Source organism: Triturus cristatus, chromosome 5_2 (genome assembly GCF_964204655.1).
Source record: "Triturus cristatus chromosome 5_2, aTriCri1.1, whole genome shotgun sequence".
Taxonomy (NCBI): Eukaryota; Metazoa; Chordata; class Amphibia; order Caudata; family Salamandridae; genus Triturus; species Triturus cristatus.
Genome location: NC_140588.1, coordinates 544,232,853 through 544,258,202, shown reverse-complemented (window position 1 = coordinate 544,258,202; position 25,350 = coordinate 544,232,853).

Below are 25,350 nucleotides of genomic sequence, written 5' to 3'. Positions count from 1 at the left end.
AGATTTACTCCCAGTGTGATCTATTTTCTATTAGGAAGAGGGTCAGTCTATGCAACCTTACAGTGGGTGTCCCGCCTGAGGGACCTTTTTGTTGCAGAAGTTGTGGATTTAACTCCTGGGCGGTCATATCCCCTTCACCCCCCTCTATGCATGCTGTTAAACCTTTTAGTTTAAACTGCCGCTCTTTAGTAAAGCACTTTGCTGATGTGTATGATCTGTTGTAAGATAAGTCAACAGACATTCTATTCATTGCAGAGACATGGCTCATGGCTAACACGGAGGCTGAGCCTGGTTTGGCTCTGCCCCAGGGTTTTAACATCGTGACTCTTAATAGAGGGACAAGAGGTGGCGGCATTGTGATTATCTTTAAATCTAGCTACACCTGCACTCTTATAAAAGAGGCCCTTGTGGGCTGTGAGTGTACACGCTTTAAGATCGCCTTCAATGCCACGTTTACAATGTCTGGGCTTCTGGTCTACTGTCTGCCTGACCCCTCTAAAGAAATCAGGGATGCACTGATTGATGCAGCAGGCACTCTGGCTATTAGATCAGCAACTTTCAGTATTATCGGCGACCTGAACCTTCACTTAGACAATAAACATGACTGTGAAATAGGCAATATTCTACCACACCTTGCCACCCTCCAGTTGACACAACTTGTCCTAGACTGCACTCATTCTGCTGGTCAACTGCTAGATCCTGTTTTCTCTAATTTATCCACCCTTACAGTCAACCCACCTATCTCGATGAGCTGGTCTGACCACTACCTTGTACCCATGACACTTCTGGGGGTAGAGCCCCTCCAGAGGGTGGCCCAGAAGTCGGCCCTAAAATGCCCCAGGCATAAACTTGACATCGAACAGTTTCATGCCCTCCTCCTCATGCATACACCTAGTATGCCGGATAACCCTGATGTGGCCGAAAAAGCCTTATCTGATTGGATTTGGCGCTCTTTTGACACAGTCATCCCTGTCAAGTGGTCACAGAGCCATAACAGCCATAACAGCCCATGGTATAACGGTAAGATTTGGAAAGCTTGTAAAAGGCTGGAACGGGAGTGGAGACGGGATTATGACCCTGTAATGAAGGGGCATTATCAGGCAGCCATCAAAAACAACCATAGGTCCATCCAGAAGGAAAGGGCGGCCTACTTTGCTGACCATATTAGAAATAGCAGTAACCCTGCGAAATGCATTTTTACAATACTTAAAGATCTTAAATCTGCAGGGCAACCTAAAGCCCCTTCGCTCTCTTGCGACCAGTAATATGAGGATCTCACCGCTTTCTTTGTTAAGAAGGTCAAGAAATTCTACAGGACTTTACCCCACACCACAATCAGTTCAGGCCCTGCACATAGGTCTTATGCCACCCCCACACTCTCTGTCTTTCCATCGATCTCTCAAGATGAGATGCTGACGATCTGCAGGAAAGTCAAATCAGGCTTTCCAGCAAACCCTCTTAAACCAGAGCAATTCCTTAAATCATTGCCTCAGCTTTTCTCGCCATTTTGTAAGCTGATCAATATGTCCATGTCCACGGCGGTAGTCCCCAGGGCCTGGAAACAGGCCATGGTGGTACCCCTATCAAAGAAACCTACACTGGATACATCCAAACCTGAGTGTTTTCGCCCTCTCTCTCTCTCCTGCCGTGGGTGTCCAAGATCGCCGAGGCCTATATCATCCCCATTCTGACAAGTGTTTTAGAAAATAACAATTTGCTTGACCCTACTCAAAATGTTCTTCATCCTGGTCATAGCATGAAGACTTCCCTCCTAGCTGTAACCGAACATCTGAGGGTTGCATTAGATGCCGGGAGAACATCAGCGCTGATAATATTGGATCTGAGCGCTGCATTCGACACGGTATTAAATCAGATTTTGTTGCAGAATCTGGAGGAGGCTAGAATTGGGGGTCCGACCCTTGGCTGGTTCGCCTATTTTCTATCTGAGAGAACCTTCCAGGTGTCGGTCCCCCCTTTCAGCTCCTGGGCATACGCTATCAAACAAGGGGTTCCACAGGGCTCAGTGTTGAGGCCAACTCTATTCAATCTATAAGTTCAACCACTTGCTACAGTAGCTAGGAGTAGAGGACTAACTGTGGTATCTTATGCTGACGATACCCAGCTAGTGGTGGCATTATCAGATGACTCCACGCAGGACGCGCTCAAGTTCAGGAGCGATCTAACAGCCAATAAAGAGTGGATGACTGCCAACTGCCTCGAGTTAAATGCGAGTAAATCAGAGATCCTGCTAGTGGGGAGAGACACTGAGCTGTGGAGCAAGTGCTGGTCATTGAATCTGGGCTGTGCACCCTTTCCTAAACAGGTTGTCAAAAACTTGGCAGTATGGGTCAACTCTGCCCTTAGCTTTTAGGTCCAAACTAAAATGGTAGCTGGGACCTGTTTCGTACTCCTGCGCTGGTTCAAACCACTCTTGGGCTTCTTTGATCCCAGAGTCCTCCAAGTCATCATCCAGGCCTCCATTCTATCAAGGCTGGACTACGCCAGCTCACTTTACCTAGGGACAAATAAGACCGATATCCTACGTTTGCGAAGGGCACAAAATGCGGCTGCCATGACACTACTTGCCTCAAGCCCGTCCCACAACCCACTACATTGGCTGCCGGTGGTGAAACACATTGAGTTTATGTCTCTCTGCATCGCTCACAAAATCCTGAATCTCTATTCTCTGGATATTTTGGCGAATTTGCTCTCACTCTACATACCCACCCGTCAACTACAATCCATGGACCAGCATCTTGCTGTTGTCCCCCAGGTGAGGAAAGTGCGAGCGGAAGGGCGCTCTTTCCGAGTCCTCGATGCGAAACTCTGGAATTCTCTTCCTGTCTGCATCTGAACTATCAACAATCATACTACTTATTGTAAAGCCATTAAAACTCATCTTTTTCCAACTATATAGGCCCAATGTTCCTCCTAACAGAGCCTTTTTCAATATCTACAACATTCAGCGCTGGGACGCCCTTTAGCTGGGACAGCTGTGCGCTCTACAAAACATAAAACATAACATAACACATAACATACCAGGGCAAAAGAACTACCCATAAATCCATTCACCTCCTGCAACTCTTCCTATTCATTTTTTATTCCTTTCTCTTTTCTGATAAGGGCCCTTTTATCGAGATTCAGCCGGAGTACCCTCCCTCATTTTGGTATTTTTACCCTTTTAAAGGTATGTCCTTTATTTTTACATTGTATAGATTAGATTGAGGGTGGAGGAATTTTCTCTCCTGAAGGCAGGAGATAACTCTCACCACAAGCCTCTTCGCTCACCTCTGACTGAACGTTTGTGACACCTGCAGGAGAGTGATACATGATCAAGTAACCCTACCAGTGTAGTTTACCAGCTTTTCTTCATGTTTGCAAGCAGCTGCTCTCGGCGTCATGTGAACCATTAGTTGTTTGTTAAGTCATTTTTAAATGCCACAGGTGAAGAGATGTTAGAGGAACAAGTACTCCTCACTTTAAGTAGCAATGGGGATTAAAAACAATCAAGTGGCTGCTGGGGCGCTGTGCTCCTTACCTCTATCAAAGTCATCCTTCCAATGAGATTATAGAGTCCTCACCTCTTTAGCTTTTAAGGGGCGTCAGGTTTTTGGTTCTGCATGCCCTTACTATTTTATGGGGCGGGGGATTGCTGATATCTCTTTCCTGTTTACAATATTTTATGGTTTGTCCCACCTATATAATAATGTCAAGCACTTCTTTTAGGCTATTATTGTCATGTCCTCTGTGATGATGTGAGGTGCTTACATTTTAGGGGCAGTGTGTTTTTACTCCTGGAAGCTACTGCTGGCTCAGAAAGGGCAAAGGATTAAATTCTTCTCTATGTTGGAGATAGACTTACAAGGCAAGTCTTTGTTTGAAGCACGTAATTGGTATTGCAAGAGTTCTCCTTCTCCTGATTCTCTGCCTTCTTCAGACAATTAAGCTTATTCAGTTTCTCCACCGTCATCCTATTCCTCTACTCTGCGTAAAGTTGCTAGTTCTGCATCGATACATTGAAGGAAATGTATCCTAAAGGGGGATCTGAAATCAGTCATTTCATATCTTTCCTATGATTTCCTGCTGACAACTGTAGAAGAATAGTCTTCCATGAGTGGTGATTGGTTTGTATAATTTATGAGATCCTCCTTTCCTAAGTTTCAGAGATTCCTGCAATACAGACTTTTCTTAATAGAGAATGGGAAAACCCTGATTGAGTCTTAGGGCCAGATGTAGGTGGCTAAATACCAGTCGGTAACCCCGAAATTCGGTAAATTTCAGGGTTACCGACTGGTATTTAGCCATTCCTAATGTAGGTGATGATTCGGTAAATACCAAATCGGTATTTACCGAATCGGTATTTACTGAATCTATATTTACCGATTCGGTAAATGCAATGTAGAAAGCACATAAAAGAGTGCTTATGTGCTTTAAGAATTCGTTAATTACCACCATCTTCAAGTTGGTGGTAATTAACGAATTCCTTTAAAAATAAAAAAAAAATTAAGTACTATGTGGCACACATCCATGCCCTTAGGGCATGCATGTGCGCCACATGTGCACACAGGCACATTTCAGGGGTGCAACAGGGTGTCATTTGGACACCCTGGCACCCTTGAAATACCTCCCGGCATTACCGATTCGGTAATACTGAATCGCTAATACAGAATGGCTTTAGATTCATTCCTATGGGCCTCCAAGCCCATGGGGATGAATGGGTAGGTATTCCTTATTACCGAATCGGTATTACCGATTCAGTAATAAGGAATATTAAGGAATCAGTATTTTTTACCGATTCATTACCTACATAAGAAATACCGATTTCTTAATACCGAATCGGTAACATTCGGTATTAAGAATTCGGTATTTGTGGATTACCTACATCTGGCCCTTAGTTCCCAGATTTATGGGTAGACTTTATTCTCTGGTGAAAGGAGAAACAGAGCTACATCAGTCTTTGGTTGTGGACGCTCTACTAGTGACCATTGTTGGATAACCCTCCTTTCTCACTAAGGACTCTTGTATTATCTGATATAGAGGATACAATGGAGAAGGAAGCTCTTAACAGATCTCTTGATGATATGACTATGTCTTGAAGAGCTGAGTTTTGGGATACAAGGCTCCCAGTCCTTCGAAAAAGATTTTCAGTTCCTAGCTATCTGTATCCAAGAGGGCAAGGACATTTCCTAAAACCTTTGCAGCAATTATATTCAGGCACCATTTCTTTCAGATATTATTTCTGACAATTTTTGTCTGTTATTTGAAAAGCCTCTGACATGGCTCTAGCAGGATCTGTTGTGGCAAAGATGTCTTCTGAGAATGTCTTTCGCAGGTACCAAGCCTTTTGGTGAAGAACTTGAGAAGTAATATGTAAATCATTTAAGAGCCACAAGCACTCTCAGCTGTTTCACTGAAAACAGAAGTTCTGAGAGTGAGATGAATAATCTGAATACTATAAAAAGAAGATAGGCTTCCACCAGAACTAGTTCTGTTTCCAAGCAAGAGAAGCCTAGTCTGGTTATTCATCTTCGCTGCCAAGGGACAAAGGATATTTAAAATAGAAAAGAACAATCTTCAAAATGCTTACGTACATAGCCCAAAGGGTAGCTCCTGAAACTGATGATGGCAGTTCCCTGAGATATCTCTGTTGGAGAATGCCAATGATGATTTTTGCATGCTGAAAGACATATTCATTACCGCCCAGGTTTTGTGACATACTGATCCCATGCAACCATACTTCGTGGAGGCAGAGACTTCACTAATGGCTATAGGAGGCATCCTCTCTTAACGAGACCACCCCACATAACACATGCATCCAATAGCACATTTTTCAATGAAGCTCCTGCCTGCTTAACAAAATTACAAAAAAACAGAAAGGGAGTTTCTCACAATAAAATTATGCTTCCAGTAGTGGTATCAGTATGTACTAGGCGCAGTCCATACAGTGACAGTCTACATGGATCATAAAAATGTCCAATATTATCAGGCTTTTAGGGCTCTGACACCCAGACAGATTAAGTGGCTCTTGTTTTTTAGCAATAGCATTTTGAACAAGCAATATCATTAGGAAGATTGAATACTTATAGGAGAAAGAAGTTAGGCCCAAGCCTAACACTAAACCGAGGCCAAATGCACTGAATAATAATGGGCACCCCTTTAGAATACATGGTGAAGGTGTACCCTGGTGACAAGGAAAAAGTGGAGAAATATTGTGAGGAGTGGCATAAGGCAACATCAAAACTTGTAGATGTACGGCCTGCAAAGGGCTCATTAGACAATATAACATTAGAATGCATAGCCACCCTTTTACAAAGTAAATATAATGGTAAGAAACTAGAAAAAAGGAAGACCATCCTAGATCAGTGGAGGGTCATTTGTGAAACAAACAGGAATCAAACTGAGACGAAGTCTCAGACCCCTCCTTCTCCTCCTCCACCCCCTTACCAAGAGGTGCAAAACATTTTAGACATTGTAACGGTACAGGGCATGTATACAGTGCAGGATAATACATCAAACTCACTTCCCACCTCTTCACATTCGCCTGCTGTAGGATATGTAGACCCTGAGTGCAGTCCACCATTGGACTCATCATCAGAACATGGTGAATATGTCCGGCTAGCTCAATGCCCACGAATTGCTAGCACACCTCGGGAGATGTCGGGTGGGGATACTAGTAAATATGTAAGAAAGATGAAGGCGCAGCTCAGCATCCAAACTCAGATTCAAAAGACACACAGAGAAGAGATGTAACTAGGAAAAAGGTCAGTTGTCCAAATGACCCAAGTGCCAGGAGTAAAAAGAGGACAGGGAAGTTAGCCTTTATACCAAAAACACCTCCTGCAGCACACTGGAGGCTGGCAGAGGAAGGGTGGTGAAAACAAGGGAGTCAAGATATGGGAAGGTGGAGAGATAGACCAAAGAGCGACCTGAGAAAAGGAGGAAGTTCCCTTGTGGCACCGGAGGACACTAGACAGGTCACAAATGATGGAACACAAAAACTCAGAGGATTTCCTTTGTGCGCATAACTTCTCAGGTGAAGACTACAGGAGGTCAGAGAGATCTTACATAAGAACAGATGGGGCATTAGATGACGTCACAGATCATGTTAATATAATGTCCATCATTAATGACTATGATAGAGAACAGTCACAATATGCCTGTGAGGGGGAAGACAACAGCAAGGAAGCAGCGAGAGTTAAGCAGATTGAGATTTGATGTGGTGTGTGCACATCCATATGAGAGTATGGGGACGTTTGATTTGGCAGGGAGGATGACATTGAGGAAAGGCATGGCACATTTAGTCCCTGTGCACTCAGGCAGTGATCTGATGCCCAATTAAATGTGCCCCAACATGAACAAAGTTGGTACAATGTTGTCCCTTTTACTGATAACCTAGCAGATTGGACAGAAGGACTGGCACCACAGATGACACCATGGCCGTGAGAAATGGCAAATGTAGAGATGTGCATTTGTTTATGGCATAGGAGATCCTGATTGGGATTATTATTATATGAAGGACAGCCTACGAATATGGCAAAGATATGCCAGACAGTATGACTCACTGGGCATAGGAACACAGTCCTGTCACAACTGTCCTTAATATTTGAAAGGTCCAGGGGCACCCCAATACACACCATGGCCCCAGATGAACAAAAACAAATCTTAAAAAACAACTGCCACTGCTTATCAAAGGGGCAGGAAAGTGGTTAGCTGCTTTTGAGAAACACACTGTAGGGATAACCCTTGCAACTGGGGACATCAAATGTTTACTAAGCTCCCTTATAGGAGATGAAACACACACACTGTTCATAAAAGCAGGAGTAAAGGGCATGCCATTGACTCATTCAAAATATGACAGGTCACCCTTTAACAAAGTATGGGGAATTGTTTGGAAGCAACTAAGACAAATGTACCCAAACAGGCCAGACAATGGGTCTCTCATTGCACAGACAATACAGCCAAATGAGGACCCATCACAATTCCTCAGCAGGATGAAAGAGAAATTGACACAGGAGGTAGGGGTGATATGGGATGTGACTGGACAAAATCCAATACTGTTCTATAACATAGTGCAGAAGGGATTAACAGCTGAAGTGCCGGACAAACTTGACAACATAGTAGCCTTAGAAACCAAACCATGGACAGAGACACAGGCACACATAATACATTACTGTAAAATGAGACAGGACAAGGAAAAGAGCGAGAAGGATACATTTGAAAAACCAGCAGCCAAATTAGTACAACAGAAATTAGCAAAAAAGACAGAGGGAGGAGCTGCCACTGCATCTACCCAGATGGCTGCAGTGTCTTTGGGTGTGCTACCTGTAGACACCACCACGCAACCCCAACAATATGCCCAGAGATATAATAACAGGAATGGGCGAGGAAGGTGAGGAAGGTTTGGGGGAAATAGGCTAAATGCATTCAGGAGCAGACAGACATGCCATTATTGTAAAATGCCAAGACATTTCATTAAAGAATGCAGGACCAAAAACAACAATGACCAGATAGGGGCAATATATGGCCAACAAATGGTACCACCTGGTCGCAGTGTGGCGCAGTCTGCCATGAACCCCCAAGTTCATCCACAGCCCCAAATGCAGCTGCAACCTCAACAACAGTTCCAGCCCCAGCAGCTGCAGCAATCCGTGCCCCAAATGCAGTATGGGCCACAACATGCAGTGCAGCTCACTGTACAGCACCAAACCTTACAAGGTGGGGTAACTGTTAGGGGAGAAACCCCTTTCCGCAAAATTACAAAGGAGAATATGCTCAAAGAAGGTGCACGTGGAGTAGTCTTATGTGTCCAGTACTTTCGATAACTCACAGGTCAGATGAGGAACCCACTGTGATGGTAGCCATAAATTACATGGAGTACATCTTTCTCATTGACACTGGGGCCACAAGGCCATGTATCCTTGAGAGAGGACTCACACTTTCAGATTCATCAATGGACACACAGGGCTTCTCCTGGGCAGTGATTAGGGTTCCATTCACCAAACCTGTGGAGATGGAGATGGGGGGGCGTACATTAACATCAGTCTCTTATTCTCCACCACAGCTCGAGCAAACTTACATGATCTTATGGCAAAATTAAATATGTCCATTCACTTTGAGGAGGATGGGACAATGCTCAATGCTAGGAATGTCTGGCACACACATCATGACAGTGGTCATGCACCCCCAGACGGTGACCAGATCAGGGATAGGATTACAGACATCTCAGCCTTTACTAGAGCAGTGTACACTATCTGTAGTAGCGCAGTAGGAATGAAGAGGCAGGAAATGTTAAATCTTCAACCAAACAAACCAGTCCACTTAGTACTGTGATCAATAGCGTCAGAAGAATTATCAGTCTGGACTCCATCAGTGACCAAAGAGATCTGAACTCTCCTCCCAGGCCTAAGTGTCATTCCAAACAGGACTTGATGGTACCAGCCAAGAATGTTTAGACCCCTCTTGACAACGTATACGTTGCCAAAAATGGTACGGGTTTTAAAATTGAGATGACATTCAAAATGCCCAGACAGTTCAATCTTCCTCCCATCATAAGTTACAGGATTTCTGTCAGGTGGGAGCAATTCCCGATTACCTGAAACCTCTAAGAACAACTCACCAGTCACCATTGTCATCCTTGCACCAGAATCAATGAGTAGTCTCAATACCTTACCATCAACCAAGATGTCTTCATAAGGATCAACACAGTTTGATTCACCACCCTGGACAACAACCACAACATCTCTCCCAATGCTCTGTTCTTCCTCTTAACTGTCACAAAAATCACCATCTGGTATGGCGTTGACCTTATCCTTGGATGACTCACTTTTACAAAATGGCCAATTTTGCCACATAACCTGCATTTAACATTTTTAGCAGTACATGGTTGACCATTGGGACCATAATTAGGATATCCATACTTGAAACAGATGTTTTTCTGGCTGGAAACCCCCCTTTGGATTCCTTCCTCTAAGCGTTTTTTTTGTAGACAATATTTTGTTTGGAAGTGGTATTATCATTAACCACTGATACACCACTGGTTTCCCTACATGTTAGTTCCTTGCAACCCTTACGTGAAACTTCAATGATTTTCACTACATCACTAGATTCTGCCAAACTGAGATTTCTCATAGTGAGTAGTTTGTCTTGGACCTTTTTGTCCCAGCAATGTACTACTATCTGGTCACGAATAAGCTGATCTGTGAAATTCTCAAACCCACTTTCTGCTGCCAACATGCGCAAAACTGCTACGTATGTGTCAATTGACTCATCCTGCAATTGCTCTCTAGTGAAAATGTGTTTCTGTTTACAATCAAGCTTAGTTGAACATCGAATTGTTTTTCCAATTCTTACACAGCTGACTCATACTCATCTAACTCATCTCCATCCTGTTGTAATTGGTATGCTGGCAAATGCTCATAAATAGATTAACCCTCAAACCCCAGATAGTGTTCCAATAAAAACCGTTTACGCCCTGTACCAATTCCTCCAAGAAACTGGTGGATCACCAGGTGACTGGAGAAATGGGGAGGAGCATTGACATTCTGCATAGTAACCATGAGGGAAAGAAAATTAAAACAAAAAGCGGAAAAAAGAAATGAGCAGAGTTACACCAAAAACATTAACAAAACAAAACAAAGTTACTGGTCTTGTTGAGCCATACCATTTTTGTGTGTGAATCACAGACAGATGATGTACAAATTCATAAGTTAGGTACCTTGAAAAGTAATGTTCTGGACTGCATGTGCACGTCAAAGATTCACAAACCTCAGTTGGCTGCGTAGTCTTGTTGTCGTGTGCATATCACGGATGCTCTACATACATTCCGTGAAATGTGGCAGATGTTTTTTTTTTTAATTTCTAAACAAAAGTGCTGAAAAACCTAATGGCAGTAACAGCAACTTGGCGCACTGGAAAATAGGATTCTGAAAACGATGATGTAGCTGGATTAAAATGAGCGTCGGAGAATGTTTTCCAACATATTCAGTGTTACCTCTAATAATACATCCCTGAATACATTGACAAACCTGTTCCAAAATAAATGGTAGTAGGCGTTAGTATAAAGTGAACTGGATGACGCTGTAACTTCTTGATGCCTGATTTATCCATGCGCCTGCGCTCCCTTGTAAAATGTCCACTGATGTAATCGGGATGACGTAGGTGTTCACTGATGCTTGACCTCTCTGTGCTTGGGCTACACAAAATACGTGATAACAAAGATGAGAAGACACGCTGGAATGCCGTGAAGACACCGCTGTGCGCTTGCAGCTCAGCAGACCAGGTGAGCGCTCTTGCAAATAACCAACACATTGACATGCGCACACAGTAACGTTAACATCATTCTAGTCTATTGCGCCATTTAGATGTTAAAAATTCCACGTAACCAGACACTTAAGACTCTCAGCCTGATTAAAACTCATGAACAAACGCCCCAAAATTACACAAACACTGGCCTATTGCTTACGTTTTCTTCTTCTGTGACATAGTTCATGTTCCATCGTTAAGACGAGTTGCAGTACCTCAATTATGTGTGAGTTCCTCGATGTGGCTAAAATTGTTGCCAAATTGTAGTAGCGCAGTAGGAATGAAGAGGCAGGAAGTGTATAATCTTCAAGTGATGGATTTATTAGTACACAGCATCGCAGTCCAGGAGCAACTGGCAAACCTGGAATCTAGTTTACACCAAAACAACATGGGTATTCTACGTTCCAGAAGAACAGTTCTGGAATGTATAAGAAATTACATCACCACCCTATCATAGCAGAAACACCAAAACTAACAAATTCTAACATTGGCTCATGCTTATTAAATGTGCTTTCCAATATGATTGTTGTCTTCCAAAATATCATTAATTATGCAAGCAGGGGCAATTGCATTATCAGTAACTCTGCATCAAAGTGTAATGCAGAATTACTGAAATTACCCTGGGTAAATGAAATTCTGCCCAGGCCTACTTATTACCAGTCTATTTAAGTGTTCCAGTTGCTCACCATCATTTTAGTCTGATTATTTCCAAATAATATGTATTTAGTTTGTTCTGTGATGCAAAACAACATTACATTTTTTTTTAATACAAATGTGTTTCTGGACATTCTAATCCAGTACCTCTTATGAGTAAAAGCATCCTTAGGTTACAATATATGTCTGATATTTTTCTTTTTGTTTGCTCTCAGTCTCCCCTTCAGCATTTCTCTCTTCTCCTGCATTAATTCCTTTTTTCATTATTTTATATTCAAACATAGGACTTTTATCCCTCTAAATATATTAGCCTTCTATTTTAATTTCTTCCATGTCTCTAAATGGAGAAATCTACAGATGTTGCAATAATAGGCATTAAAATCCCCCACATGTATCTACATTGACAAAAACATTACTAAAGTGATTAGTGAGGTACAGACAGATAAACTATCATATGCAATTTGATTAAAGGTCATCTGTTTGTTCACAGATCTTTGAAATACCTCCACGGAATGTAATCCTATGTGGGTGTCTGGGCTCTATACTTGGTCAAACGCAACTCCAAATCTTCCAGCTTCTAATTATTGGGACCCACTTGCCATCACAAGCCTGCCTTGCTATGCACTTCTGCGCACCGATAATACTCTGCTTCCAGTCCATATCTCCATTTATTGAGAAGCATTAACGCTATTTCCTTTCCCACCATTAAGTAGTAAAATACCTGTAAGTACCATTTGGACATCACTTACACTCCATCGCTTGTGCTTACTTACCTGAGTTAATAGTGTTCCTTTTCCCTTTTTCTCTCTGAACCTTGTGGCCCAGCCTTTATGTAAGTTAGTCTTTCCTTGCCTGATACTGGACTAATAACCTTGTATGATGTTGAATATTTATTCCATTTTCATTTCTTTCTCTTTTTTAGCTCTATCTTTGGGCCTGAAAAATTGGCTGTCCTGATGATGATCCATTATAGTTCTGGGTCAAAATGTTGCCAGCTTTATGTACAATAAAAAATATTAATTTATTGTTTGTAATTAGAACTTCATTCTATTACTTTACAAGGCCCATAAATGGGCTGCTCTCTCTTTTCCTACTTGAAAAATCTCAAATAGAAGAGTGTCTCTCCTTGAACACCGATCACCTGTAGAAATTGTCTATTGTCTCTTTTGCCAACAAATTTTGTATTCTATCTACCAATAGAATGTACGTGTTCAATAACAAGTTATGTATTTCCCAAAAATGCTTCATCCTCTATTTATAGAATCTTTTACCTAAGTGTTTTAGTTTGCAACTGATATTCATTTTTTCTTTACTTATTTTTCTCTGCAGGAATCACTATTTCCTTATTAAAGCACGTAAACCATGGTATGTTTATGAGGTATCATCCAAGAAGTTTTTGTTGTGTGTTGACAAGTTCCTTCTATTCATAGACAATTTTACATTATCACTTGCATCAAAAAGATGTCTGATGCACGGGTTAAGGGCAACATGTAAGTAAAAGTAACTGGTACCACTTATAAATGTGGGGGGGTCTTGAACTACTTCTAGAACATAGTAAAGGTGCCAATAAGACATGATAGTAACTATCATACTCCATCATTGGCATATTTATTTATCACATAGAAAGGAAGCAATATTAAGACACTTGCAAAAGTGGGTATGCAAATTTATGTGTAGAAGCCATGACCTTATTATGATTTTCTTTGCACAAAATCACAGTTGAGGTCTTTTCTTTTGTCCCCTTGCACTTTAAGCAAAAGGCATCATAAAATCTGTGTTCATAATACTCTGGTATCAAAATATTCAGAGGGTAGTATTGTTAAGCAGTGGATGCCCGTGGAACCTCTAGGAATGACCTAATGTACTGTAGCCTCGTACAGCAAGAACTGAGTCTGACTCTACAGAGACATCTAGAAATGGCTTGCGGTATTACGCCTTTGTGAAAGGATGCCACAGAATGTATGTCGGATTCAAGAAGGAGATTTACTAATCGCTTATGAGAGGGCAGGTTCACGAAATAATCTAACTTGACTTCTGTCTGAGGAATATCTACTCATATTCATGAATTTGTGCCAGACTTGATAAGGATGTCCAGTACCAACTTACAGCTTTGCATCTTTTTGAAGGACTCTTCAATGAGTGTACCTGACTGAAGAGTGATTTGTAAAAGAATCATCATTATGGAACAATTGCTTTTGTTGGCGGTGTAGTTTCATGAATTCAAAATTTTATTCCGTCATACAAACACTGTGATTGTATAACTGCACCTTAAATTAATTGTTTGCATGTACAATTGTAATTGAGATATTGAGTGCGAAAGCAAAAAAGAAAAAAAAATCCCCTTTTCTGATTTACCTCAAATGACAATGTACCTGTTACATATTTAAACACATCTGCCTTCTACTATGTAAACTGGAGTTAAGGTGGCATAAATACATTAGCATGTAAGTAGGAAATTCAAGATATTATATAAAATTGATATACCCAAATAAAAGGAAGTAAAGCTATATTATATTACTGGAACATTGTTCTAAAGGAGCTTCATATGGATGATGTAGAGGAACTGCATATTACTTATCAAATTCTTCCACAGATTTAAAGCCACATTTCGACACAAACATCACATATTCTTTTTTAAAACACAGAATTTGAAGCAAGAAAATCAAAACATTACAACTAATTCTCAAACATTCGATTAAGATAAACGTGTCCGATAGCGAGTAGGGCATTACGTATATTTAAAAAAGAAAGTGAACATAAAACTATGTAATCTCTCAAACAGGTAAGCTTTTAGCAGAGTTAATAGTCTGCCAATACTCTGCCAAGAAGTCCAATACCTAACTTTTCACTTGAGATCATTGGTACAGACTAACACCTCCTCAATAGGTGAAATAGTCCAATGTAGCTAACCCTTGGTTTTCCTGAACTACTTGAGAAAAGTTACTAACGAACATGATTATTCAAAACATTCTTTATATCTAATGTTCTACTGCTTCTTCGTTTGTGTAATAGCTGTTAGGCAGAGGCACCTGCCTTTTTGTATTCCTTTATTGCTTTTGGGTAGTCATATTACTATTCCACAACTGCCTGACTTTTTTATATTGGAATATATGATACTAGAATTGCTGACACTAATGTTGATTGCTGACACCAGTTAACACAATAAAAGCAAACAGGCATGGATCGCTGTCAGCAAACTCAAACAAACTTTGATCAAATGTTTAATTCAAGCACTTCCGTGTGTTAAAATAACTGTCACTTGTTTTTATCAAGGGCATCATGCTGTTATTCAGCCATTTTCTAACTCTCACAATAATATCAATGGGTTTTCTGGGAATGAAATAATTTGGTTGAGTGGAAAAACTTGTCTTCAAACTTACTATTCCATCATTGACAATGCAGCAACTAGATTGTTTCATCCTGAAATACCCCAGACTTCAATCAAGATCAATCGAGCTGTCTAATGCCACTAAAATGTCAATATTCTGTGACCCTCCAACTAGAATCTAAGCCTATCTGAACATGAAAAGATTGTATGGAGGTTATAGGTTCCATATAATCATCAACCAACACTCATTGTCTTGATTAACATATTTTGTGCTAAAAGAGATGTTGCCATAATCACCACTGTGTTTTAATCTGTGCAGAGAACCATGTAATGTAAGAGCTTGAAAGTCTGCTATGTAAACTGGAAACTCTTTTCTACTCACTGTCCTAAATAATGGCATTCCATTGGGGCACTCATATTGAATTTGGTGCAGGGATAGCAAGGGGGCTAGAATCTATTTACTGCCCAATATTGCTTCACCAAATTCCTGTTAGTCTGCGTTTTTCTCTTGCTACAATGGGGAATAACTGCCATACCCAGAGATACTAGGTCATTTACTGGTCAGTTGTTCCCATTTCTCACCAAAAATACTCACACTTTCTACTTGTGCAGAGCAGGCAGAAAGTGCCAGTGTGAGGGTCAGTGGGGGTGTGGCTTAGAGTGAATGAATGAATGAGCTACTTATATAGCGCAAACAAGTTTTGAAGGCTTTAAGGTGCTGAAGCAGTTACTCCGCCAGTGGGTGAGTGTGTCATCCCTCTACCAGAAACAGTTACAGGGCAAAATGCCAGGTCTTCAAGGCCTTATGGATGGCAAGGTGTGCCTCCAGACAAGAGATCAATTTAGGGAGAGTAGGCTAAGCTTGGAAGATGCCACATCTTGCCGTCCTAAACCTAGGAATAACCAGCCAATTTTTATCGTAAGAACGCAGCTATCTAGTGGCAACATAGCGTTGGAAAAGCTGTGTAATTCCCTCAGGGCCCAAGTAGTGCAGTGCCTTGTGAACAATGCACAGGGCATTAAATACGATTCTTTTCAGAGCTGGGAGCCAGTGCAATTTCCGAATAGCAGCTGAGATCAAATGGTATTTTGGAAGATCCAAAACAAGTCTTGCTGCAAAATTCTAGACAAGATGTAACCTATCGATGGATGCCTTGTTAATGCCCAAGTATAGTGAGTTGCAATTGCCCATCCTGGACACAATCAGTGCCCCGGCTGTTTGTTTATGCGCGGGAAGAGAGAGAAATGGAAATATCTTCCTAAAGGTCCTTATGACCCAGAAGCAGGAGAAGACGCTTATTAATCTGAAGAATAAAAGACAGATTTCTATCAACTAGGAAACCAGGATTCTTTGCCGAGTCAACATGAGAGGGACATTGTCCAAGCATTCCTGGCCACCAAGCATGGGTCCAGATAGATTGTTAGCTACCAAAGACCAGAACCTGGGTTTGGTTCCCATTCAGTCAGAGGTAGTTATTTACCATTCAAGAGGCCATGACCTGCATGCAGTTGTTGAAACTGGTGGCAGAGGCCTCTATGTCCTTTGTGATAGACACAATTATTTGCGCGTGATCAGTACAGGATAAAACCTGCAGCCCGAAGGATCTAATCAGTCTAGCTAATGGGGCAACATATATATTAAATAGGTGGGGCTCGGAGATGAGCCCTGCGGAACTCCACAAAAAGTAGATATGGGGTCAGAGTAAAATTTGTCCGCCATCACTGTCTGTGACCTATCCGTCAGGAAGGAAGACAGAAGCCTCTAGACCAAGTCTGTAACATAATTCCTGTAGGCGGTCAATCATCCTTGAAGGAGAGATGGTATCAAAGGCCACGGAAAGTTCCAACAAGATAAGCATACAGTCTGCCCAGCATCAACCATGATACAGATGTTATTGACTGCAAATATTAGTGCAGTCTCGTTCCCATGGTTGCTCCTGAATCCATACTGAGATGGGTCAAGCAGAGGTTGTAGTTCCAAATAAGTCATCAGCTGAGCATTAAGGTGTTTCTCCAAGATCTTGGCTGGAACAGGTAATAGGGCAGATGGGCTGATGGTTTTGAAATTCGGATGGATCCAAATTAGTTTTTTAAGCAAAGGCTTGACAACAGCAGTTTTCCAACTATGAGGGTAACATCCAGAGGAAATGGCCAGATTAATAGTTGATGTGAGTTGGGGAAAAATAATGTCCCCTCCCAAAATCATCAATTTTGGGGAGCAAGGTTCAAGTGGGGAGCCTGATTTGATTCCTGGAAGAAGCTGGTCAGTCTGTTCATAGGAGACAGGTAGAAAAGCAGATAGGCAGACATCCAGACATCCTACTTCTTAGTCTGTGGGGGACTAAGGACTGTCATGTTAATCTTTTGGGCAGAGGTTGGATATTCGGAATTAAGACTGCCCAAGGAAGAGTACATCTCATAAATTTGGGAATGAAAATATTTGGCCATACGGTCACAGAAGTCTTGCAACCTCTCGTTGATGGATGGAGCAGACGTAACAGATAATATATTGATCAGTATAAAAAGATCACTGGGGGACTTAAGTGATCCTATCTTCTGATTACAGTATAATGATTCTCTATTTTAATGGCTGCTTTATAATCTGCCAGCGTAGCTTTATGATTAGTTCTTTCAATCAGACCATAAGATTTCCGCCAAATACGTTCTTGGTGGCAACAGGCTTGTCTAAGCATTCTACGATTCTCTGAGAACCAGGGAGCAGTGGGCGTTTTTCTACTTGCATAAAATTATTTGAGGGGAGCAAGAGAATCAATGGCATGCACAAGCCAATTCAAGTGTTTTGTGGCAGACAGATCTGAGTCATTGTGTTCAGTTCAGTGTTGGTTGTTAAAAGCCCTGAGAAGAGATTCCTTGCTTATACAATTGTAGCACCTTATTAATTTCCTTAGGAGCACCTTCATGTATTACAGGGAAAGAAAGGGAAAAAGGGACAGTGTGATGGTCAGACCAAGAGAGGGGAAGAGGTTCATTGACCCTAATAAGGTGATCATTAGAGAAAATGCCATCAAGAATGTGTCCTGCATCATGGGTGGCTGTCTTTACTAGTTGGTCAAGATCACACTATACTATCATGTCTTTAAAAGACTGCAAAACTTTGCAAGAAGCACTGTGAAAATGAAAATGAAAATCTCCCAGTAGGGTAAGGTTTTGTTTCCCAAGATAAAAGGGGACCTAGGTCCGGTGGCCTGTAAGTCAGGACTGCAGCAAAAGTTTCTATCTGAAACACTTTTAGAGAGAAAGATTTGGCTCCACAGAACCCTTTGGGAGTAGATAGTGGCTCAGTAAAGCAAGTTTAGCCTTATAAATAATAGCCAACCTACCCCAATGTTTCCTGTTCAATCAAATCGGGAGAAGGTATATCCCTGCGGATTGATATCAACCAGGTCATGACCCTAAGAGTTCTTTGCCCAGGTCTCTGTAACGAACACCCAGCTTGGTTTGTGTTAAGAAATTGTTAGATGGCGACCTCAGAGGAGCCCGGAAAGGGGGTCCTGACTACCCTGAGACCCACCCTCAAAGTATCGTAGCCGGGCACTGGCGGGAGACTCCTCAGGAGGAGAAATCTCGTATCGAGGATCGTACTTCTGGCACCACACGACACAGAAACACCACACCGTGCGTTCTTAGGAACCAATCTTTATCAAACAGGTTAGTACTGCAAATATGTACAAGGAGAGCAAGGGCTCAAGGAGTCTCGGAAAGGATAGGGGGTAGCGGGACAGTCTCTGGCAAAAGGTTCAAGGCAAGGACGTACCCGGCGCACAGCCCACAATCCTCGAGCTGGGGGGTAGGTTGGTTGTCGTGGGGTCCGGCGGGACCGGTGGAGTCTATGGAAGCCGCGAGTCACTCAGCGGGCTCAGGTACAAGTTCAGAGGTCTTACGATCTTCAGGGAGCCGCGAGTCACTCAGCAGGGCTCAGGTACAAGTTCGGAGGTCTTACGATCTTCAGGGAGCCGCGAGTCACTCAGCAGGGCTCAGGTACAGTTCGGAGGTCTTACGATCTTCAGGGAGCCGCGAGTCACTCAGCAGGGCTCAGGTACAGTTCGGAGGTCTTACGATCTTCAGGGAGCCGCGAGTCACTCAGCAGGGCTCAGGTACAGTTCGGAGGTCTTACGATCTTCAGGGAGCCGCGAGTCACTCAGCAGGGCTCAGGTGGTCTAAGTTCCAGGAGTCGCGACCGCGTCAGCAGGCTCTCGTTGTTCCAGCGTCGAATCTGCCGGACAGCCCCAGAGCACCCCTTGTTATAGGTCGACCCCTCTTTGATGTCCGGAGTCTGTGCAGGCAGGGGTCTTGTCACCTGGGGGTCGCTTGTCGGGGTTTCCTGCCATTGTCTTGTGATCTTTTCAGGGCCGGGTCGGGGAGGAGTCCCAGACACCCAGCAGGCGTGGAGCCAGCCCTCAGGGAGGCCGGAGGGCCGATCGAAACCCATCGTCCCAGGGGAGTTCAGAGGTGCGATAGAAACTGCTCCTCCCTCTCTCATCCCCTGGAAGCGTGATGTCCTCCAGCCGGAGTGGCGCCTCTAGGCCCGGGTCGCGCTGGGGCCGGGCGGCCATCTTGGTGCACGAAGTGGGCACACGGACCCGGGGTGGCCGAAGGGAGAGAGGCCATGGACGAGGATGTCCGGGTCGGGTGCGTTTGTTCTGGTGGAAAGGATCGGTTAGGCCGGGGGGATTGGGGCTGCCGGCACCAGGTTAGGTGGTGTGGGGACCAGTAGAGCCATGTTACGAGGCCGGGTCCAACAGAAATTAAGTCAGAAAACTCAGTTTTATTGCTAATCAGTGATCTGGCATTGATCAGAAATCCATAGAGGGTGTTCTCACCTGGGTCACGGGAGAGAGAGAGACATCCTGAGCTGTCGTCAGTCCCAGTTTCGTAGAGGTGGGCCAAAACTTACAGGCAGGGCAGGCAATTAAGTTGTTGGTCAAGAGTACCTCCCAGTTTTGAGGGAGGTAACAAGCAGCAGTGATTCCTTGTCCCCTTAAATTAAGCAGCTGATCTCTAGAGTAGACGAGTATGTTATGCTTTTCCCTGGTACAAGAACCAGGTGGCCTGTAAGTCAGGACTGCAGCAAAAGTTTCTATCTGAAACACTTTTAGAGAGAAAGATTTGGCTCCACAGAACCCTTTGGGAGTAGATAGTGGCTCAGTAATGCAAGTTTAGCCTTATAAATATTAGCCAACCTACCCCAATGTTTCCTGTTCAATCAAATCGGGAGAAGGTATATCCCTGCGGATTGATATCAACCAGGTCATGACCCAAAGAGTTCTTTGCCCAGGTCTCTGTAACGAACACCCAGCTTGGTTTGTGTTAAGAAATTAAGTCAGAAAACTCAGTTTTATTGCTAATCAGTGATCTGGCATTGATCAGAAATCCATAGAGGGTGTTCTCACCTGGGTCACGGGAGAGAGAGACATCCTGAGCTGTCGTCAGTCCCAGTTTCGTAGAGGTGGGCCAAAACTTACAGGCAGGGCAGGCAATTAAGTTGTTGGTCAAGAGTACCTCCCAGTTTTGAGGGAGGTAACAAGCAGCAGTGATTCCTTGTCCCCTTAAATTAAGCAGCTGATCTCTAGAGTAGACGAGTATGTTATGCTTTTCCCTGGTACAAGAACCAGGAGTCCTGGCGCATGGGGCAGTCCAGGTATGGATGTCTACAGACAGGCTTGCCTTCAGCTCACCAGCGGCGCTTACACATCAGCATGCTAATTTTATGGGCATTACGTGATGCGTTCCTTGATGCACTAGGCTGCTAACTCAGCTAGGGAGTGCTGTTTCCAAATTAAAAATGGCTCCACTTCCCTCCGCTCAATCGGCACGGAATGGCATGGTGTACCCGAGAAGCGAGTCAAGCATGTCAAGTGTCAGGAAAGAGGTAAGAAAACCATAACTCAGATAAAAATAAATAAAAGCAATTCCCCATTAAAACCACTTAAGAATGAGAACAATAAAAAGATTGGTGAGGGAAGAAAACACAACACAGCCTACCATCAGGCTAGTATCAGGGCGTTCCTGTCCTGTGCAAGCATTGTCTGCTTAATCCATATTTCTGCAGGGGACAGGTAGGGGACAGTCTTTAATGCTGCTCTTAGCCCTTTGTCCTGAAGCAGCTTTGCTAAGTCTGGTGTCTCTTGGCTCAGAAAGATCAGGTCTGGAGTTTGCAGACCTGATCATTTCAGGGTCAGAGACACTTGAATTTGAAATGTGATTTATAAAGCATGGCTAATGCCCAATGTGGAGCTTCAAGTGCCAAAACCCAAGGGGGTAAATACATGGAATTCTTGAAATTGAACTTTGGTGTATTTCAGCTAGAGTGATTGCTGCGATTGAAATACTCCAGCTCATATTGAAAGCCTTGGGGGCTTATTACGAGTCTGGCGGTCCATGGACTGGCAGACTTTTGGAGGCACGACAGTGGCAGTCTTTCGACCGCCCTATTATGACCAGGACAGTTAGGCCGCCCTGGGACCACCGCAACAGTTAGGGTTCAGAGATCCCTGGCAGTATTGAAGTGGTCTCAAGGCCGCAATTTGCTTGCCGGGGTTTCACCACCTCAGTTTTCATGGTGATACAGCTGCCGTGAAAAATGGGGCAGTGAGTATACAAAGGGGGTCTTACGGGGCCCCCTTGTGCCTCTAGCCATGTGGCAGTGATCCAGATCAGGGTATACAAATTCTCCTTACTTCCACTGATAGAGTAAATTCACAGTTACACGCACATACACTCACCATACACTTGGGCCCATTTTACTAACATACACTCAATTACTCTATTACCACTAAACCTGTGAAAGGAAAGAAAACCCTTCTAAACACCCTGCATCTGTATCAAGGTCGATAAGACCTAATTGGTACCGTCTTGAGTCATTGATTTAAACAACAATCTATCAAATAAAGTACTCAATAATTGACAAGAAATAACCACCAACACTGTATTTAAAATAATGGTAATTTTATCTAAAAATTAGTTCAAATGGAAAATCAATCAAAGCAATCATTATTCTCATAATTACCTATTCTAGCTAAATCTCAAAATGGGTCAGGACAGGTCTCTCAGTAGAAGTCTCCCGAGTTGCCGTCCTCACAGCATCGATCCTCACCAACGCAGGTTTGGGAAGAAGTGGCCACCAAAATTCAAAACCGCAATGACACAGACCCTCTCTAGTCTAGTATATTTATAATAAATTTAACAAAAGAAGGCAACATAAAATGTTTAAAACATCCGCTGAACCGCTGAGCAGAGCGAGAAGGAAAGGATGTAGCATCGCTACATTTGGAAAATCTCCGCTCAGAAAAATCACAAAAATAAAAAGACGGAAGAAGAGGACTCAAATTTGCAAATGTTTCTTTTTGAAATGTACTTCCTTAGAATCATCATCGAAGCCACTGCTATAATCACAAAGTTCATTGTGGCTCCTTTGTCCTCCAAGGACACTCAGATGCACTTGGATGTTCGCCCAGAGCTGCTGCCCTCACGGAAAATTTCTAAACCAGGCGAAGACTGTGGTCAGATGACTCTTGACCATGTTCAGCAAGGCCTTCTCATCAAAATTCGATCACTCGAGCATAGGCTTTAAACGGCAGCCATTTTTCACTAGGCCAAAACGTACCATCTTAATTAAAAGAGACAAAAACAACGTTACCACAGCATAGCGATTAAACAGTGTTAACCCCACTAATACCCTTATGTGTATGTAATTATCTAGCCTTTGCAACATAAGAAAAGCATTAGTACACGCCATTTAAAAACCGTTTTGTGCTTTAAAATAAACAGCACTCAGCAACATTTATTTAATAAACATGCACATTACTAGTAAGCACACGAACGCATCCCCACGTATAGTTTTCTCTTATTAGTACGTATTGATTAATAAGAACATTTACACAAAACAAATAATTAGTAATTACAAATTAATAATTTTAATTTCTTTCGACAATAGACAAACCAGAGCTTAAAAAACCCAATAGATTTTCAACAGAAAACTCTGCTCCAGCAATCCCCCCTTTGGTGATTTTATCACCAAATAAACAACCCAAAAAAAAAAAAAATTTAGTAAATTTAATCCCAATTTTTAGGAGAAACTGGAAATGTCTTTTTTTTTCACAACACTAGACACCAGACTCCCTTTCATCATCCTTCTTTGTTTCCAAATAAACACTCTCCCTCAATTCTTCTAATTCTATTTCTTGTGGTTCTCTTTTCAACCTTTTATTTCTCTTTTCATTATTTCTTTTAATTAATTTCTTTTTCCCTCCCCTGTTTTTACAACACACACACACCAATCTTAGTATCAATAAAGCAACAATTATACAAGTCAAAGGAAACAATATCTTACATATAATAGTACTACCTATTTTTGCAATAAAATTCTTAACAGCAACTATTTTATTAGCTATTTTAGTCCAAATACTCTCAGCTTCTAGTGGTACTAATTCTTCATGCAAATCAGTAATATTTTTAATATAGACCTTCAGGTCTTTACTTTCGTCTGGAATGTAAGTGCAACAATGTTGAACCTTCAGCATTCCACAAACTCCACCCTCCTTAGCTAATAGAATATCAAGGGCAAGTCGATTTTGCATAGACATGGCACATACGGCAATCAATTCCGTATTCACCAAAAGAAACCCTCCAGCGGTATTTGTCGATAAGCGATCCACCACTGTTGACAGTTTCCGAATTCCATAAGCATTCAGAGAAATTCCCACTGCTGGAATTAAAGCTCCAAAAATGTCACCCACTATTTCTGACCAAGTTTCTCTCTTAAAACGTGTTAGTAAATGAATATGTTCTACATCTCCTATTCTATCTATATGAAAAATCTTTGGAAAGACCAGGCCCACATAACACGTGCCATACCAATGGTCAGGCAACTTGTAATAAGCCTTGTTCCTACAAACATAATACACTCCTGGGAAAACTGGATCTTCTTCACCTCTGAAACCCCATCCTGTTGCAATGAAGTATGTATCATGACACTCACTAGTCCCAACAAAATATGTATCATATTGGGATTTCCTTCTTGTAATGCACAGCTTACCCTTCTGTGGTGCATCTAAAGCTAAAGTTGGACTAGCTCCATTTCTCAATTCTTTTCCCATCTCAATGTCCCAAATTGTCTCACTCACTTTGTATGTCCCTGCCTTTTCATGCATGCTCATTCTCCTTTCCTCTACCATGTTTAGAAAAGCTTTCTCCTCTTCTTTCAGACTGCAAGTTAAATTATTCTTAAAAATGTAATCTAATGTTAATTCTTCTTTCTCAATAAAAATCTCACCAAAAATGTTAGCTTCTTTAGCTGGATTCAGCTTTTTGTTCATAGGCAAGTGCCCAAAAATACTATCTTTGTTAGACATCTCATAATCTATTTTCCCTAACAAATAAAAAACACTACTCAACACACTACATGAAATTCCATACGTAGCTGGTAAATGATGATAAGTAACACCCTCTGAAACGGATGCAGGTAACTGCATACATACGTAGCAATCCCTAACTTCCATTGTCTTCACATATTCATATAACAATTTTGAAAAAACATTACTAGAAAAATCATTAATTGACCTATCTTTATGTATGTAAGTATTACTAACTCTAGTTGGAACTACTTTTTGTGAAATTTTCCTTACATTAGTCTCATTCTCTGCATGTATCTCAAATGTACCTATTGTAACTCTAAAAGTAACTAATAAAGCTAATACACCCCATAGTAGCATTAATAATGCAGTACAGCAACAGCACATTCTACACCATCTTTTCAAAAAGGCACATCTACTTTGATTATTCTCTATGTTAGCCATTTTACTACTTTGACCTTGTCTTTTGACTTAGCCTCTACTACTCCACTACTGAAATTTCTTGAACTCTGGATTTTTTCAACAATTAATTTTCAGACTTTCTTCTTTTCACTCTTCTCCAAGTAATTTCTTCTATTCACTCAATCCAAGTGAATTCTTCTGTTCACTCAATTTGGATACTTGTCATTCTTCACTTCAACTTCTTCGACATCAAATTGTATTAGATCTCCAACATCATCCTCAGTATCCGACTTT